We start from the raw sequence: 17,364 nt of genomic DNA, 5'->3' as shown, positions 1-17,364 counted from the left end.
TTTCCCTTCAAAAGGAAAAAGCAAGGGTGGGGGAAGAAGATGGTTGCAATTATTTAAATAAATAGCATGTAAGCAATCGGTCTTATTAAAGAAACAGAAATAATAGGCTCAGCCTTTTCACATTTTTTGTGCTTATACAGATTATGACAAGCCCAGTTTTGCACAAAACCTTATGAATGCACTTTTTGCTTCTACATGATGGTGCATATAGCTATTTTTCTTTCTTTTTTTTTTTTTTTTCTATTTTGGGCCTCATATTCCATAAACACAGTACATAGAAAAGGCAAAAATTATCATAAAAAGTAGGATTTGTCCTCACTGACTTTGTTTACTGACTTAAAAAGCTAAAATCCCTTCTATTCTGTTGATATCCTTGTAGTTCACTGACTTGATTTACTCCTGGCTCTTCAACTCAGTTTATTCTAGCTCTGATTCACAATTACTATATTACTAACCCTGCCGAAAAATAAATTTTCAGCTTCCCCAATCATCTTTATTTTCATGGAAGAAAACTGATAGAGGAGTGCTTCACTCAAACCACACAGGATCAACACAAAGACAGCCAGAAAAAGGCAGTTCTGGGGGAATGACTGGACACTGGTCTGTGAAGAACATCGTGTGTTCCCCTGCACCAACATCTGAACAGTCACTGGCAATACGCCTGGATATTTTGGATGTTGCATGTCTGTCAAATAAATCAAACATCCAGATGTAGAATCTGGCAATGATGACATTCTACTGGTGACTTTCAACCCGTAGGCTAGTGAGTAGAACACAGAGAAGCATAAATACTGTAGGTTTTAATCAGATACATTATTTCAGGCAGCTATTTATAGGAAAATTTACGTGGGTTGGTTTGTTGGCTTTTTTGTTCTGTTCGTCAAACCGGTATTTAAAAAACTTGCATTTTTTAAAGGGAAGGTTCTAAGAGGAGACTTCTCCCCCAAATCACAGAGAATAAGCATCAAAAAATCAGTCTTCAAAACTTTGCCTCCACAGAATGACGAGGAGGAAATGTTTTAAAGATGTGTATGAATGAAAATAATGAAATCTAAACTATTATTTCTGAAATGAAAGGAATGCAGCATCCTACAGGGTAAACGTATTGTAAAATTAAGAGACACAGTTAGCTCGTGCAGCTTACCAAAGGCAAATTTGCTGGGTGCATCCTTGTGTTTCACTTAATGATTTCTTTGGCCCAAAGCTGAGAATTCTGCAACCACAACTGCAGAAGGCTCCATCAGACTTGCCAGGCCTCACAGATGCAGCATGGTGCACCCAGCACACCCACAACTGCTCTGCACTTATCACAGCACGTCTGCTGCCTGCCAAGCTGGTGGCACTCTGGGTACGTCACTGGCACACGGATTTCTTTTGCACATGCTCTGCCAGGTCTGGAGGAACTTCTATAATTCATTGGTAATGCATTAAGTAATGTTAAGGGGGGTTGACTTTTATAGCAAGAGAAACTAAAAAAAAACGATACCGAAAAATTTACTATATTGCAGATTTTTTCTGAGTCCCTGAGTGTTTCAGAAAGCTGAAGGTCTTGCCAGCCAGCCTGTGCTGAGTTGTCTGATACCCACGTCATCTCCTAATAGACACTGATCTAATTTCCATTGCTCTCTAAAGCAATCAGTGCTGTCACCGACAAGTTATTTGCCCTGTCACTCTGGAAGGACAGCAGTGGCGTCCACCACTCACAGCAGAGCGCTTGGATAAAGATAAGTATGTTGTTTAATGCAGCTAATCCATAGGCAGCACAGAGGATTGCCGCACTGGAGACCCATTATCTGAAATCCCATTTACCAGCACCCCTCCGACAGCGCTGTGCGCAGAGACACCCTGTTTGCCTAGCACGAGACTGCCGGAGGAAGGGAAGCAAGGGGCCTGTATGCCCCATGTTCACCAAACCTAGCTCTCAAAGCACTACGACTACCTGCCAAGTCACCTAAAACAGTGGCCACAGACCAAATGGTGACAACTCAGTCCTACAGTTTGCAATGATATTGTTATGTTTATAACACAAAATTTTCTGCCTTGATCCTCTGAGCTGTGGACCATGGGGTGTGTGCATTAGCCATGACAACAGAAAGTGATGTTTTGAAGCATGAGGTGACTATCCTAATGATGCACAAGGAAAGGTTAACTCTCATAACGTAATATAACCTCACCTTTTTAACCTAATACAAGATACAGTTGTGTTCTTCCATTTAAAATAATTTATCACCATATGGGTGCTCATCTTCTCCTTCCATTCATTGTAGGGGTCAAAGCTCTGAGAACAAGGCGACGTTCATGCTATCCACCAGAAACCTGCTTTTCAACAAAAATATTTGCTTAAGAAAGACTTTATTTATTGTCAGAATATTCAGCATGCACTGGAGTTAATAAATATGCACAAATAAGGACGAGATAGAAATCAAAAATCTAATCTGCTCTCTGAATTCTCTGGGTGACCTGTCTTTGAGGAGAATTTAGCCTTGACTTTTACTAAGTACAGCATCTAAGTATAGTTTTTTCTGTCTGTGTGTGTGTGTGTGTGTGTGAGTCCAGAGTAATTCCTATGCCATAAAAGCCTTATGTAGGAGGCTCGGTATTTGAAAACCATCTTAGTGATCTCCTTTTAGTCTTTATAGAAACATATTAAGTATTTTGAAGACTGCTTTCCCACCTTCATATACTTTTTCCACTATGATCTCAGTAGTCTTGAGACTTTCAAAGCTGAGCAGGCTTAGAAACTTTAAATAGCAATATATTCTACATACTTTCCATCTCCCACATCTTACAGTATAACCATAAAGTGTTAAGTGAAGCCTCCGATAATTTCAGATTTGAATGAGTTTTCATGTGAGTGAATCATAAAACATACAAGCAGCACTTTCCTTAAAGAGAAGGGAAGGGATTCTTTGCCAGAGAGAGCTACCCAAATGATTTCCTTCATTATGGTTTTTCAAGTCCATGTGCTTCTTTTTAAGTAAAGGAAGACTAGGCAATTACTATAATCAGCAACACATTCCAGCTATTCTAGTCTAAAAGACTACATCAAATAACTTGACAGGGAAAAAAAAAAAAAAGACAGATTTCATTTTAAGATTAAAAAATAAGATACTTTTCAAGCAAGCAAACAAAAAAAGATAGCAGCAATTTACTTCCCATATTTAAAATGCTTTTTGTTTCTTCCCCCGTTAATGAATATGATAAACAACCTTCTGGAGGCTTAAAACTAAACCATATTTCTTTACAAAAAACAGTTGTTGCACACTTTATTTTATATAGCGCTACGTTTTTTTTAAATGTCCATTGAAGCTGGTTTGGTAGAACGTAGGGTTTAGCGCTCAGGTCACGTGGCTGTATACAAAGTTCCCGAGGTTCCTGTTCTCATACGTGTGTGTGTCATTGGGACAGTCACTGACAATGGAACAGATGGACCAGCCCCGCGTCCCAGAGTTTCTTAGAGATATTAACCGCTTCAGGTTCTTTGGTATGCATAAAAGAAAAGGAAGTTTATTTTGGAGGTAAACTCAGATCCCCATGTGCCTTTATTTTATTATCTGTTCTCCAAAGGTGCAGCCTGTATTTGTTAAGTTTTGTGCCGTAAATCTGAAAGCAAACCTGCACATGAAATGCACGAATTTTCTCACTTCCGTTTTCTCCGTATGCGTTCAAATCTGTATGCTTGAAAAGCTTTTAAAAGCCACAGTTATTAAGGGAATAATTTTGTTAAGATAGATTTAGAAATAAGGAAATACATTTAAAAAAAACGCATTAAAATGAAAGGCTTTGTAAGTGACACACGCCTATTTCTGATTTATGAAGCATTCAGGCTTGGGAAATGATTTGAATGTAAGAGCAGGAAGACAGCTGGTGTACGCATACCAGAACATACAACTGCTGCCTGAATGAAATTACAATAATGTTTATTGATAAAGACCAGGACAATGCTAGGACAGACAGTTTTAGAGCTAAACCCTGCAAAACTTGTTCTGACAGCGAGCTGCCCCCGCAGCCCGGGCCCCGCTCCCATTCTATTCCAGCGAGTTTTCTCCCTAGCCTACTGTAAACAGGAAATCAGAGTGGACAAGCCAGGAAAGAAATGCGAAATACCCCATGAAACGTGCTGTGTAATGAGTTGACGGGACGTGCATGAGCGGAGGGCTTACTTAACAGAAGCTGAGTCATGTTTTCACAAACCAACGTCTGGTTTATTCCCCGCCTTCCCCACCCCCCCTTTCTTTTTATTTTATTTATTTATTATTATTTCTGAGTCATCTCAGTCAACCCTGACACATCCCTCCATGGCCTGGCTGATGGGGATCAGCTGTATGGAGCAATTGTCTTGGTAGCACACAAGGCTGAATGTCTCGTGACTTCTCAGGAGCACCAGCAGGACAGGAGGCACAGACCAAAAACACCAAAAAAACTTCACAGTGTCACTTTCGCTAAGCAGAAGCTCCTCTTTAGTAGGCTGTAATTTTTTATTTTTTAATTTCTTTTAAAGAAAAGGCAGCAGGACAAAGTAACCGCAATCACAACGGGGCACTGCGCTCTCCCTGCTGTCATCAAACCCACGTCAAGCGCCAGGCAATGGACTCAGCCCACCCTCCAAGCCTGCAAAGATCAACCATGGGCTCATCCTTAACGTTGCAGGTGGGGATCAAGAGACACATCAGAAACTCATTCCACTGCCTTAAAGAGAAATCAGAAATATTTAGTTGCTGTAACTATTTCCTCTCATCCACGCAAACATCTCAGTGCTCCGTCAGGCTGCTGGTGGAAGGGGGGCAGCACGGGCTGCAGGCTGGACTCTGCTGCTTAAACACACACAACAGAAGTAACAACTTCACGGCTGGAAGGCAGGGCATTTTTTTGTTTGTTTTGGATGTAATGATGACGAGATCATCTCATAATGATATGATACACCATATAATACCCATACTTTACAAAAAAGAAAAATTAATCAATGAATGAAAACAACAACAAAACCAAAAAAAGAACGCCAAAAACCAACTCCCCAAAACACCCAAACCTGAAAAGCAAAATATAAAAGTTTTAATTTTAATTGCTATGTTGTTAGCAGAGCACAGGAGACCATTCCAAGTTCTGCGTTTTGGTTTCAATCATATCTGAGCATTAAAGACCTCATGCCTCGTTAGGTGATAACAGGAGAATCTCCAATGAAATAAAGATAAGTCAATGTCTACTACATTGTTGAGGAAGGTTTGAAAACACAGCCAGAGTTCACTCTGGCATCAAAAACCTGACATTCACAATGCTAGACACGTGCATACGTATCACCTGCAAATGTACTTCTTTTAAGAAAAAACTTTTCTCATTATTCCTTTTGAATGGCGGCAGCTGGCAATACTGACTATTTTGTGTCACACACAAGAACCATGAAGTGCTAACAAAAGAAAAGTGTGAATTTCCACACAAGTAGCAATGAGATTGTGTTGCCTAGGAGAAATATTTAGCAACAGCTAGGTAGAAGGACTGAAAGGTGGAGAAGGCAACAAGGAAATAAAAGCAGTTGAACCAGTCTTATTTTCTTAGATTACACTTTGTCACCTTTTGCTGCTAACTTCATTGCCCAATAAAATACAAAAGGAATTATATTCCTCACCATTGCTGAATGTCTCAGAAGGCAGTAGCAAATGGTAAATTTATTTTTTTTCCCCTTTCTCTGGCCTATGGCTGGCTAAGGCCAGTTTCCATTTCCACTGCCTTTAAAGCTGGCCCTGAGTAAGAGAGGCCCGTAAAACAGCAGCAGTGCTTTGCCCTGGGAAGCGATGCACTTTGCAGCTTCATCTGGAGCCCTGAGCAATACCAAATGAGCTTTAATTAGCACACAAAATTCTGTCCATCTTCATTACGAATTGGCTTGATGGGTCATCAGCATCCTTCAATCAGACAATTTACAAACACCCTGGGGACAATGCCACTGTGGCTGCCCACAGCTGGGTCCACCTGCGAGATATCCCTTTCAGGTGAGGCCTAAGTTATTCCTGGGAGAAGTCTTCCTATGGATGAAAAGTTCAGCTTTCAGCAAGATTTCTGCCCCATCTAGCACTCCTACCACTCATTACCCAGCAGTCTGCAGCAATTTCACCTTTCCTTCAAATGCTGCTCAGACCCTCAGGTTGCACCACTGCGTGGTGAAAGCCACCATGGCTCATTGGTGTTTTCTCCATCCCCCACCTGTTCATTTTTAAGGTTATCTTAGTTTTGTAGGCAGCAGACACTTTGTTTTCAAGGTCAGGGTTGCTTCTAAAACCTCTCTTAGGTAAGGAATACATTTTCTTCTCAACCCCTAGTTGCAAGATTGGGTCTGACCCTCCCACCTGTTAAAGGAGGCTTTGATGAAGAAAGGTGGGAAGGAGACTAAAGGGACAAAGAGGACCAACAGGCTGCATCAGGCAAGTCTTCATCTCTGTGATGGTGGAGGCAGCTGTGGAGCTAACGCTTGTATTTGCATCAACAGATTAACACACAACCACTGAACAAAGAAAGGTGTGGGGCAAACGAGAGGATTAATTTATTTGGGATCCACTGCAATGGTAAGGGAAGGAGAGATGAGGAGTTTGGGGAGCTCAGTGAAGAACACTGAAGGCAAGAAGATCAGGAGGCAGAAGGAAGGACCCAGTGGGACAGGGACAGAAAGGAAGTCTCAGATTTTTCCTCCCCCTTCCTAAGTATTACCTTGCAAGCAGACACTCCACTTTCAGTTTTCATGTCACCTCTATTCATGAAAAAATCTCATGAAGATACTGAGTAATTACAGGGCAGAATAAAATCTCAGCCAAGGCATGAGGATTTGCCCCTACCTCTTAAACTGGCAATTTAGACGAACACGTCATTAGCACTCAGTGAATTAGTCAGTACCATTCTCAGGATTACAAATTATACTATTAATTAACCCGATACACAAACAAGGATGTAAAGTAACCACAAGCCTGTTCACTTCTGTCCCACTTAGCAAATGGCAAAAATTCAGTCATTGAAGAAAGCAGCAGAAACAATACAGGGAAAGTGAAGGAGAAAGTTTTCTTTAACTTGGAAAAAAAAAAAAGTAACAGTTATCTGCAGCTCATTAGTGTGTAAAAAGCTTCAGACAGCAGGTTTACCCAAACATCATAACTCTTTTCTCTCCCCACCCTGCAGTACTGGGACTATCCATTTGCCCCAAGTAGTACCAGCAGGATTAGTTAGAAATTCTATAGGATACAATACCCCATGTTTAAAAAAATCAGGGTGTACAATCCACAAACATGAATTAGAGGGGCTCAGGAAAAAGTAATTAAAAAAAAAAAGGTATTCATTTTATGTTTAAAAATAGCCACTCAAAGGCTAACAAACAGCTCTTTTGAGAGAAAATTGCCCCACAACAGAAAAGCATGTCAAAAAGTGTGGTATGTAAAATCTACACACTAATGGCAGGTCATCATTGCATGGACTCACATGTGCTGAGGAGTGTACTGTAGTTAGTTCCCAGAGATGCAGAGCTGGTGAGGAAGGTTTAGAGGGCCTTAAAAACCAATAAGAATACGCATTATACATCCCCCAAAGACATATATGAAGAGAACTGGAGAAATCCTAAAATAAGCCAGGAAGACTGATTTTTATTATTTACTGATCTATAAGCTATAGTTAATGAAAAAGATGAAAGTGTTCTTTATTAGATCTTAGCTAGCACGTTCTTATGTAGGAAAACCCAACAACAAGCAGTACTCCAAATCCCCAACCATCAACTCTCCTGGCTGAGCAATTATTCCAAAATTAGCATGAAATACTTTGTAATTCATTATCTCTTGCTTTTATTAATATCCCCAGCCCCTCACAGCGTTAAGAAATGTACAAAACATGAACGAGGGGAACTGCCCGAAATTAAAAAACTTCCAAAACCTTTCAGAAAAACTTTCAAATATCCTACGTCTTGGATAAGGTATTAAGAAATATCACAGAGGGGTACAGCTCTGTCTTGAACAGTATATCTGGTTTGGACACAGCAAGGAAAGACATGGAGGAAAAGCTCCACAAAAATTCCCTTATCACCTCTGGGTTAGGCTCACGTGTACACCTATCCTTCCCCAGAAAACATGCTGTTGATTTTAGGGATTTATATGCACATCTGTGAATCTCAAGAGGTCAGTTCATTTCAGTTAAAATAAACTTTATCGTGAATCAGTGACTGCCTTTCTGTAGTAGCCGACGCAAGTGGCAAAACATGCCAGTTCTACCTGCAGCCCTACTATCGCAGTTTGAGGGCGTGACATACCTTAGAAAGTCTTATAAAGAGGGAATATCGACCAGGATATAAGGATTGCACTAAAAATAGCCACACCTTTCAACAACAAGCAGTCTTTTCCACCCCTGGCATCTGCTGTGATTCAGTTGTTACTCAGAAGGGAGAGAGCATCCAATGGATGAATCATCAGGCTACATCCTGCAGCAATTCTGTTTTCCCTAGTGGTCTTCCACAGAAGAAATGACGAGTCCCAACTTCTGCAAGTTGGAGGGATCCAGCTGGGAGACACACTGCCAGAAGCAAATGAGGAAACGAATGAAAAGGACAGGGCCATGCATGACACCATTTACATTCCCCAGCCTTGACTACATATGCCTTCATGCAATGTACTTGATTAGTCACACTGCAGTCAATTAGGTTATTCATGTAGCTAAAGTAACTTTTGTTTAAACCTTTAGAAAACAGAATGCTTGGTAAAGGGCTTCCTTTGGAAACAGAGGTGTGGATTAGCTAAATGAGTTACTCACACAGGAGATTCTGTTATCTCTCGTTGTGCAGGTCACTTTTCACTAGCAATGCACAGCCTGAAAACGTAGCTGAATGCATCCACATGAAATAGAAAAATACCACAACTTCAGTCAACTCATAATCATTTCAAGCATGCTGTTGGTCTAAGCACCGCATTTTACAAGAAATGTCTTGAATGGATCCTTTCATCTGGGTAACGGAAAATTATTCCTAAAAGCCAGGCGAGAACAGCATGAGTCTGAGTCTGTCTGATTGCAGGACATCTGCTGACAGTCTGAGGTGTGCAGGGATGCCTTATTTTTTTGTTTGAGATTTATGACTGGAAGTCATGCAAAAGAGGTCAGTTTTCCTGATTTTGCTTTCTTCATCCCAAATAAAACTTCTATTGGCAAAGAAAAAAAAAAAGAAGGGGGGAACCCCACAGGAAAGGCTGCATGTGTGCATAAGAGGCCAGTAGGTGCTCAAGTCAGTCACATTAGTATTCTATTAATTTTTTTCCCCTTGAATTCTTGCTGCAGATAGAATTAAACAATGTTTTTGCAGCATGTAACCCGTTAGGCAGCCTCTTCAAAACATATCACAGCCCCATGAGAGGAAGATCTGCCAGTTCCTGGATTCAGTCAGGTCTGCTGTGCAGCTAATTCACAAGCTGGGTTAATTTTCTGAAGGCAAAAAAGACAAAATATTGGCAAAAAGATGCCACCCCCCTGCCAAACATCACACCAACTAAGGTAAGCAATCTTCACATTAACAGTACTGGTGATCCAGAAGTATACATTTCATGGCCAAATTAAGTGTTATTGTCTGTTTTTATATGTTGTCAGCATTAGCAGATCATTTTCTGAGTGTCTAGACTTTGTAATAGAGTTATTGCAGCTCTTTCCTTCAAACAGCGGCACAATATAAAACCGTTAGTCAAGAAAATTCAGATACTTCTCTTTAACATAGGTATACTTGCACACACACATATACACACACCTGCATACATATACATATATGCACACATACATACCTACACGTAGTATATACATACAAATGCAAATACATACTACATGTACAAATATATACACATACCTCTATAAAGAAAAGTTAGAAGAGTGTTCTATGTAAGCAGTTTTACATTAGAAACGTTGGAAAATGGGATTTATGCATAAGGAATAAAGTAATTTTTCACTATAGTTATTAGCAAGATCTCTGTTGTTCAACACATAAGCAATTTAGATAAAAGAATCCTTAGTGGTATGACAGCAATCTCTGAACAATACAAAACTACTTGGGAGAGTCAGAAGGAAGCCAGTTATAAAGTTCTACAGGGGGATCTCTTGGTATTGCACCACTGAACAGATGAAATTCAGTGTGATAAATGCACCTTTGGTACTAAGGAAGAAAATTATCCTAATTTCACGCACTGAGTCATCGATGTCTTCCCTCTTCTGCTTGCGGGTAGCCCTCCAAGGACACCAGGTAAGAGCCCAGTCAGCACAAGCTCCTGAAGTCCTGAAATGTAGGAGCAAATAGGGGTTGCCCCACATAAGGGATCATAGGGGGAGCATATAGGGGTTGTCTTTTTACAGGACATAACAACACATATTTCAGCTTGTGCATGGTTGTTACTTCCTTAGGCAGACTGTGATCACTGGTGCAATTCCTTCACATCTTTGACATTTAATGGTTAATAATTTTTCCGATTCCTAGACTCTTTCTTAAATGTCAACTTTCTCACACTCATGATGATGTCTTCAGATGTTATGAAACCTCCTGAGGCTGAGAGGAAAGCCAATGATGCAACCTCCCTCTGCCAAACAAAATTTCACAATTTGTTCTTCAGTGTTTGCTTTGACTTCAAAAAACATATACTATGTATTTCTACATCCATCTTACATGGAACTTAACATTACTGAGAACCAAGTTACAAAGCCTAAGAAAATATTCTCTGAAGGGATAGGGTGGAGGAGTCTGCTGGGTCTCTGCCAGCTGCTCTCCATTTTCTTTCATCCTGTTTATCCTTGGTAGAGATATTAACTCCAACTTCCAAACGACCAGTACCATAATTGCCAACCAACAGAAGAGTCCACTGAGTCCGAACTCATTCCTCCCTTTCTTAATGAGGATCAAAACCCAAACAAGCACTGGGGCAAGAGTGGAAAAAGGGGCATTTACAGCCCAGGAAGCAGCTACCATCTTTCTCCAACTCTCAGTCTATGTACATTCACAAAGAAAGACTGATGGGATGTTAACCATCTAACAGCTTGGCATTAAACACCACGTCATACCACTTTAATCATACTTTCATTCTGTTTTCTCAGTAGGTTTCTCCTCTTTGTCATTCTTCTGTAACTCATTTGGAAGCCAAAATAGCTGGGGAGTGCATTGGAGCTATGACAGAGTAGGGAACAATTATACAGCACTCGCAGGAGGAGGGAAGTTCCCTTCTTGGCCCCAAAACTGGAGAGACAATGGCTGTGTTTGGAGGACATGACATACATTACAGTTACAGCACCTACCCGTGCACAGACAAACACCCACAGCTCAATCAGTGGCCCCTTGTCAATAGTTATGAACACCAAAACAAGAAACTTTGAGCTCCTACAAAGTAAAAATGAGCTACACTCCTTAGCCAAACTTTTGTACTGATGTCATAAGGTTGTGATGTGAAGCATCACAACTGCTCTGCCATCCAGGACAGGGCGATTCTGCAAGGATGAAACAGGTATGGATATTTCTGGTAGTTAATGAATACTTGCACAGTCATTGGATGTTCTGTTTTACAGATGTCCTTCCCAAAAGTCAGGTGGTTTTGCCAGCTATTTCCTCAAAAGTTCTGCTGTCTTTATTGGTCTCTACAGAAGGATCATACTCTCAAAAAACATTATTTTTTTTGTGAAGTGGTATGAAAATAGGCAATTTTTGAGCCTAAGATAACTGAAGTATCTATGTAATTACCAGTTTAACCAAGGAACCAAAGAGAAATGTGTTGTGCAGGTATTTTTCCCACTGCTCATGTCATTCATTACTCCCTGGTCCTAAAACTATGATCTTTTCAGAAAGTTAAAGAGATACCAAGGCTAAAATATAAATTGGATTTACTCAGTTTAGAGGGGATCACTAATACAACAGGTACTTCAGAGCAGAAGCTCTCTGATAATGAACTGTAAAACTGTCATTGAAACATTGAATAATATAGATTGGAAGGGACCTCTGGAGGTCCCAAGTCAAATCCCATTCTCCCTTAGTCAATATCACAGAGCTACACATTTGAGAACTGCTCCTTTAGTTTATAACAGATCTTTAGTATTGCGAGTAGCAAAAGGCCCATTAACTTCTCCAAAAGCAGGATATCTTTTTTTTATTATTATTTTTAATACAGAAATTAGAACTTTCAATGATAAACAAGTGTACAAAAAAAAAAAAAAAAAGAACTTCCACATATCACTGCACACACTAGGTATCTATTTTGTTAGGCAGTCTGATTATTGAATTTGGTCCTCTTACATCTGGCTTCCCCAGAGTGAAAAGGTTAACATCTGTTCCAACTCTTTTATTTGTTTAGTGATTTCTTGCTTATAAATGTAGAATTGTTAGGGTCGAAGTAGGTTTTGCACCAGATACAGAACAAAAATAATAGATTACAGATTTTGCAAAGTACAAGACTTGTGGACATGTGGGTTCTTAGTCAAATTTTCTGTGAAATAACAAAATATCATCTTATAAAAGGTCCTGTACCTTAACCTACCTTTCTCCAGACTGAAACTGATTTTTTTCCTTACTTCCAGTAAAATTTCGTTCTTTAATTTCAAACTCTGTACCAAACAGAGATCTAGCTTCTCCCTTCAGCTCCCACAAGCCACCAGAGGACTCTGAATAATATTTAATTCATACTAAGAGCTACTTATTTCATGATAACTCATTCCATGTAGCCCACCCAAAACCCATATAGTAATAGCTTTCTATTACTGTTGACATAAATGTATATGAAACAGATGTGGAAAGCCTAAGGTGAATGCGCATACCGGGTTGCCTGAAACAGAGTTCAATATTTACTCTAAGAGGTCTCCTTTAGCAGCAAAGTTTTCCTGTTACACTCCCAACACTATTACGAATTCCTGCTCAAAGAACGTATAGGGGTCATCTATACATATAACTTTAGTATAAGCTAGAATATGCCACTCATTTCTGCCTGATTCTGGTAAGTTAAATCAGTACTTCACAATGATATTTAAGTTTTTCCTTCAGGTCTGATCAGGGTTTCTTTTGTTGTTTCTGAGATTTATTTGCCACTAACTCATCAGCAACAGTTTTGAAAGTTTCTCCCTCCCATTGCCCCAGTTATCACTCCAGTCCTTGCACTTACTACCTGATGCCAAAAAAAATCTCTTGGGCTGCAAGATTCAACATTTATCCCACTGTGTGTCTGTTTTCAGCAGTGGCACACACTGGTTTAGCTCTCTGCTTCCACAGGGGAGACCAAATGTTCCTCAGATTTATCCCAGATGACAACATGGGGTTACACATACAAGGTGCCATAAGGTATTATCTACAACTTCAGCATAACTGCATGTCAAAAAGAATATTAATTTTATTGTGTTTCCATTCCAAGTCCCTCTGCCAAGCATATTTCCAAAATAATTGCAGCCATTTTTTTTTCTAGCTGAAATAATTGCACTATGGCAAAGCACTGTAGGAATATTCGTAGCAGATTGCCAGCCAATCCATTTTTCTTTGCTAATTTTCACTTCCGCAATTCGCATTCACTAAGACACCTGCATGACTAAAAAACGAAACAACTGGTCAGAAGTCACCTGGTTGCCAGTATCTTAGTGACTGAGCGTTCTGTGATTTGTGGGGTTTTGCTTGCTCAAAGCTTTGTGTCTGTAGATTGCCTGTCCTCTCTGTCCTGTTCCCCTCAGCCCTTGCACCCCAAGGATGAAGATGCTGCCAAGTCTTCAGGATCTACCTCCAGCTGACAAAATTATCTTATCCAGGTCAACTTCTTGGTATTGTTGACTGAGCTTGCAGGGTCTTGTTCTCAGCTTGAAGATATTGCTCCATTCGGATGTTACACAACGGCTTACAAACGTCAGACGCACTCAGTTCTGAAGTTTCAGGGAAAATAAAAGGGCAAAACTCTACTGCTGTCATTTGGGAAAGCAGAAACACAGCAGGGTGGAGACACAAGTCTGCTGGAATGTGATCATCAGAACTTCAAACTCTAGCAATCTTTGACTTTTTTCCAAGGAAGTCATTCCACTTCAGCTTGATCAACTTTCTAATACCCTTCTGAACACAATCATGTCCCGAAAGAGGGGGAGAAGGGAAGTTAAGGAGAGAGTGAGAATGGTAAAGGGCATAGGGGCACTGGTACAAGGCAGCAGGAAAAAAGATGCAGGCGAGCAGAGAAATGCACAGAAATTCCAGAGTGGTGGAGAGGAAGAGCCTTGCCAATGAACAAGTAAGGAATGTGGATTAAAGAAATATGAGGTTTCTCCCTGGAATTCAGGGCAAGTGACAAGTGGCGCACCGGGAAGGCTGGGAGCGGGAAAAATGGAGCTCTTGCTATATGGATGGGGATTGCTAATGGAGGGGAAACAAGAAGCTCTTCTATACACGATGGGCTGATCCCATAGAATTAATAACCTGTGGTCCTCCAATTTATATAAGTTTGACTTTATCTTGCAGGATTCTAGTGAAATGGTACAAAAAGCTAACTAGTTTCCATTTGTTACACGTCTTGGTAAGCTGTAATACAAATCTAGTAGAAGAAATCTTTCCACTCCCCACTGACAATGCTGGAGACTGCTGGTGTCTAATTAGGGTGAACAAATTAATGTCAACCAACCGCCCTGGTTTCCAAAGGCTAGTGAGTGCTCCAGACCCCGGAGTGCACACTGCCTGGGTAGTGGAACCACAGAGCAGTGCGAGAGGCATTTGTCACGGGTGACGGACAGATGTTACTGCCCTGTGATGAGTCAAGACCTGCTTTGTCGGGCTTTGCCACCAGCTGGCTGGAGGGGAGGAGGAGGAAGCCCACCATCGCCCCGCTCCAGCAGCGGGGGGGCAAGGAAGCAACATCAAGGCACGGCCTCACCACTGCTGCCTCTCCCCTTTGCTTGAGAAAGCAGAGCGGTGGCAAGGATGGCTGACAGCACATCACGGACAAAGGGGAATGCCAGGCTGAAGCTGTCATAAAAATCAAAGCACCTGCGTGGGGTCCTGGTCCTCCAGCAGGACTCAATCTCTTTGAGGAACAAGAGGAAGGTAAGGTTAGGGAGATGAGGACACCAACACATCTCCCTTCTTTTTTATGGTTTATTTACCAACCCCTTAGGATTAATGGTACCTTGCGATATTTCAATACCTTTTCAGTGTCAAGACCATGAAAGATTTCAGGTGGGATCTGTCGACAAAGGACAGGGATGCTCTCTAGGCTGCAGAACAATGGACGAACTTCTTTGCCGACCCTGCCCCAGCCTGGGATCCTGAGGAGGGTGTGTTTGATCTACACCAGTCATCCACAACAGGCAACTGCAGACCAGACTTTGGGCCTCAGCATGTTATTTGCATTCCCTGACCCACACCCAAGCCTCTTAACATGACTGCAGGCATGAAACATCCATGGAAGCGTATTCACAGCGTACAGTTGGTCTGCAGCTGCAGGGAGGACAAAGGGCAGAATGTTTATCAGCAGAAGTAAAGAGACTGACAGCCTTTTGTGCACTAAAATATTTCAAAAGATACCCTTCAGGGGAAAGCTGTAACTGAATACAGAATATATATTCTATTTCATTAGGTGAAACAACATTTCTAAAAGGCTGGTAAAAAAATCTTCAAAGAAAGAGCAAAACAGTGTTCTGAGTTTAAAATGCGAAGTACTTGCATCAGTGAGGTCTTAAGCCACTTGCAAACCTGATCTACCTGAATTTCCACTGGAGTAAAGAGAATTTGAAGGACCTTGCTGCCTCTCCGCAAAGACAGAGAGCTTTATGAGGCTGGGGTCTTAATTAGATTGGTCTTGCCCAATGACTCTTTTTTTAAACACAGATTAATCACATAGATAGGTTAAGAAAGACATAAAGGCAGCACTATGTAACACATGTAGAGGAAACATGAAAGGCAACACACTAGTTGAACGCTGAGCAGGTCAGGAACAGGGCAGTATTATCAAGTTATACAAGTGCTGCTAAAAGGGCTCCCCTGTTACCCGAAGTCAAACCTACACCGTGTTTTCTGAAAGAGCCTCTTTTCTGACAGTCTTTCCAAAAGAGCTGCTGGAAACGGCTACCTTCCCCCACCCCCCGTCTCTGCGCGACACAAACTGGCGAGCACAGTTCACAGTCGGTTTACAGAGCGCAGAGCGATTGCTGTGTTTATGAAATCCTATTCCTGTTAGTCAAGGAAATGAGTTTGACTCACCGGCTTGTTTATGAGTTTTGCTTTATGCAAGCTACTGCCGACCTCAAACTGCTGACCCGCCAATATGCTCAAAACTTCTGCTCAGAGGGGGTTTCACAAGGTACGTTTCCGTTGCTGCAGAGCATTGCCATTTCTTCAGAGGAAGTATTTTTTACAGTCTTAAAGCACTACAGTGAAAGCTGGTGATGGGTCTCATATGGCACAGATGTGTAACCACAGCAATGTAGCGCAGCACCTCTGTAATATTCTTAGTTCCTTTACCCTGTGAGAGGATGATTTACTCTCTCTGAGCACCTCCTTCCCATGCCATGCCAGCCCTTGCCAGCAGACATGCAATAGCAGAACTGCTGCCTTAAAATGCAAGAATGACTCTACAGACTTCAAATTTAATCAGTGCCATAAAATAAATAAATAAATAAATCAGCCTTTCATATGCAGGTCTGAAGAGCTAGGAGGTGAACCCTCAAGGAGTATGAAGCAATTGTGATTGTCAGTTTGAAAGAGCCGAGGTCTCAGGATTGGAACAATAATAAAGTTAGCTTAGTGGAGAAAAGAGAAAAAAAAAGGAAGTTGAATCAGTTGCAGAAATCCTGGTTTGAAGGTTTATTTTCTGGGCTCTGCTTTCCATTTGATATGCACTGGAAGACTTTAATAAGGCTTATACCCCTCTGCTTTCCAGGGGTACACAACACATGATGGAAAGTTCAGGCTGTTGTTCTGCTCCCTTTGTTTGAGTCTAGCTGAGCTTGGAAACTGAGGCTGGAAGTTAAAACCTTTGCAACCCATGCAAAAAACAATTCAGCATGAGTCAGAGTTTTTTGGGTGGTTGTTTTTTTTTTTTTTTTCCAGCTAACCAAAGGGAAGTCAGAGAGGAGGAGAAACCACCCTCTCTCTTCTGTACATACAGCTCACTGATGAAGATATGATAAGAAAATTGCACATATGAACATACAGCTATATAGCTTGTGTGCACATGCAAGCCTACACACCATTTGAATTCGAGCCCATTTTCAAATGCTTACTTCTGGGGATTTTAGCTTCTTAGGTAAGCATAATGTTACCACAGACTACTGGGTAGCATAAAAAGAAGGGAACAGAAAAAACCCCAAATCAGCAATTGTCAGCTTTTTTTTGCTGTTCAGAGATCTGAAATCTTAGCTTTCCTTTTTAAAGAATAAAAC

General features: G+C 41.0%; 1 long non-coding RNA gene across 2 annotated transcripts; it reads right to left on the bottom strand.

The window, feature by feature from the left end:
* Positions 1-2,553: 2,553 nt before the first annotated feature.
* On the bottom strand, positions 2,554-16,972 carry LOC114012042 (uncharacterized). 2 transcript variants are annotated; one of them, XR_008744910.1, is made up of 5 exons: positions 16,184-16,972; positions 8,342-8,535; positions 7,459-7,525; positions 6,973-7,052; positions 2,554-4,685 (listed from the first exon to the last, which is right to left on the bottom strand). It is a non-coding gene; the product is annotated as an uncharacterized LOC114012042 (long non-coding RNA). The 2 variants fall into 2 exon arrangements; XR_003554241.2 differs by lacking the exon at positions 2,554-4,685 and having other exon boundaries at positions 6,724-7,052; positions 16,184-16,966.
* Between the last annotated feature and the right edge of the window lie 392 nt (positions 16,973-17,364).

The sequence above is a fragment of the Falco peregrinus genome, chromosome Z (genome assembly GCF_023634155.1).
Source record: "Falco peregrinus isolate bFalPer1 chromosome Z, bFalPer1.pri, whole genome shotgun sequence".
Taxonomy (NCBI): Eukaryota; Metazoa; Chordata; class Aves; order Falconiformes; family Falconidae; genus Falco; species Falco peregrinus.
The sequence above is the reverse complement of the archived record's forward strand: the minus strand, read 5'-3'. Positions and strand labels throughout refer to the sequence as shown.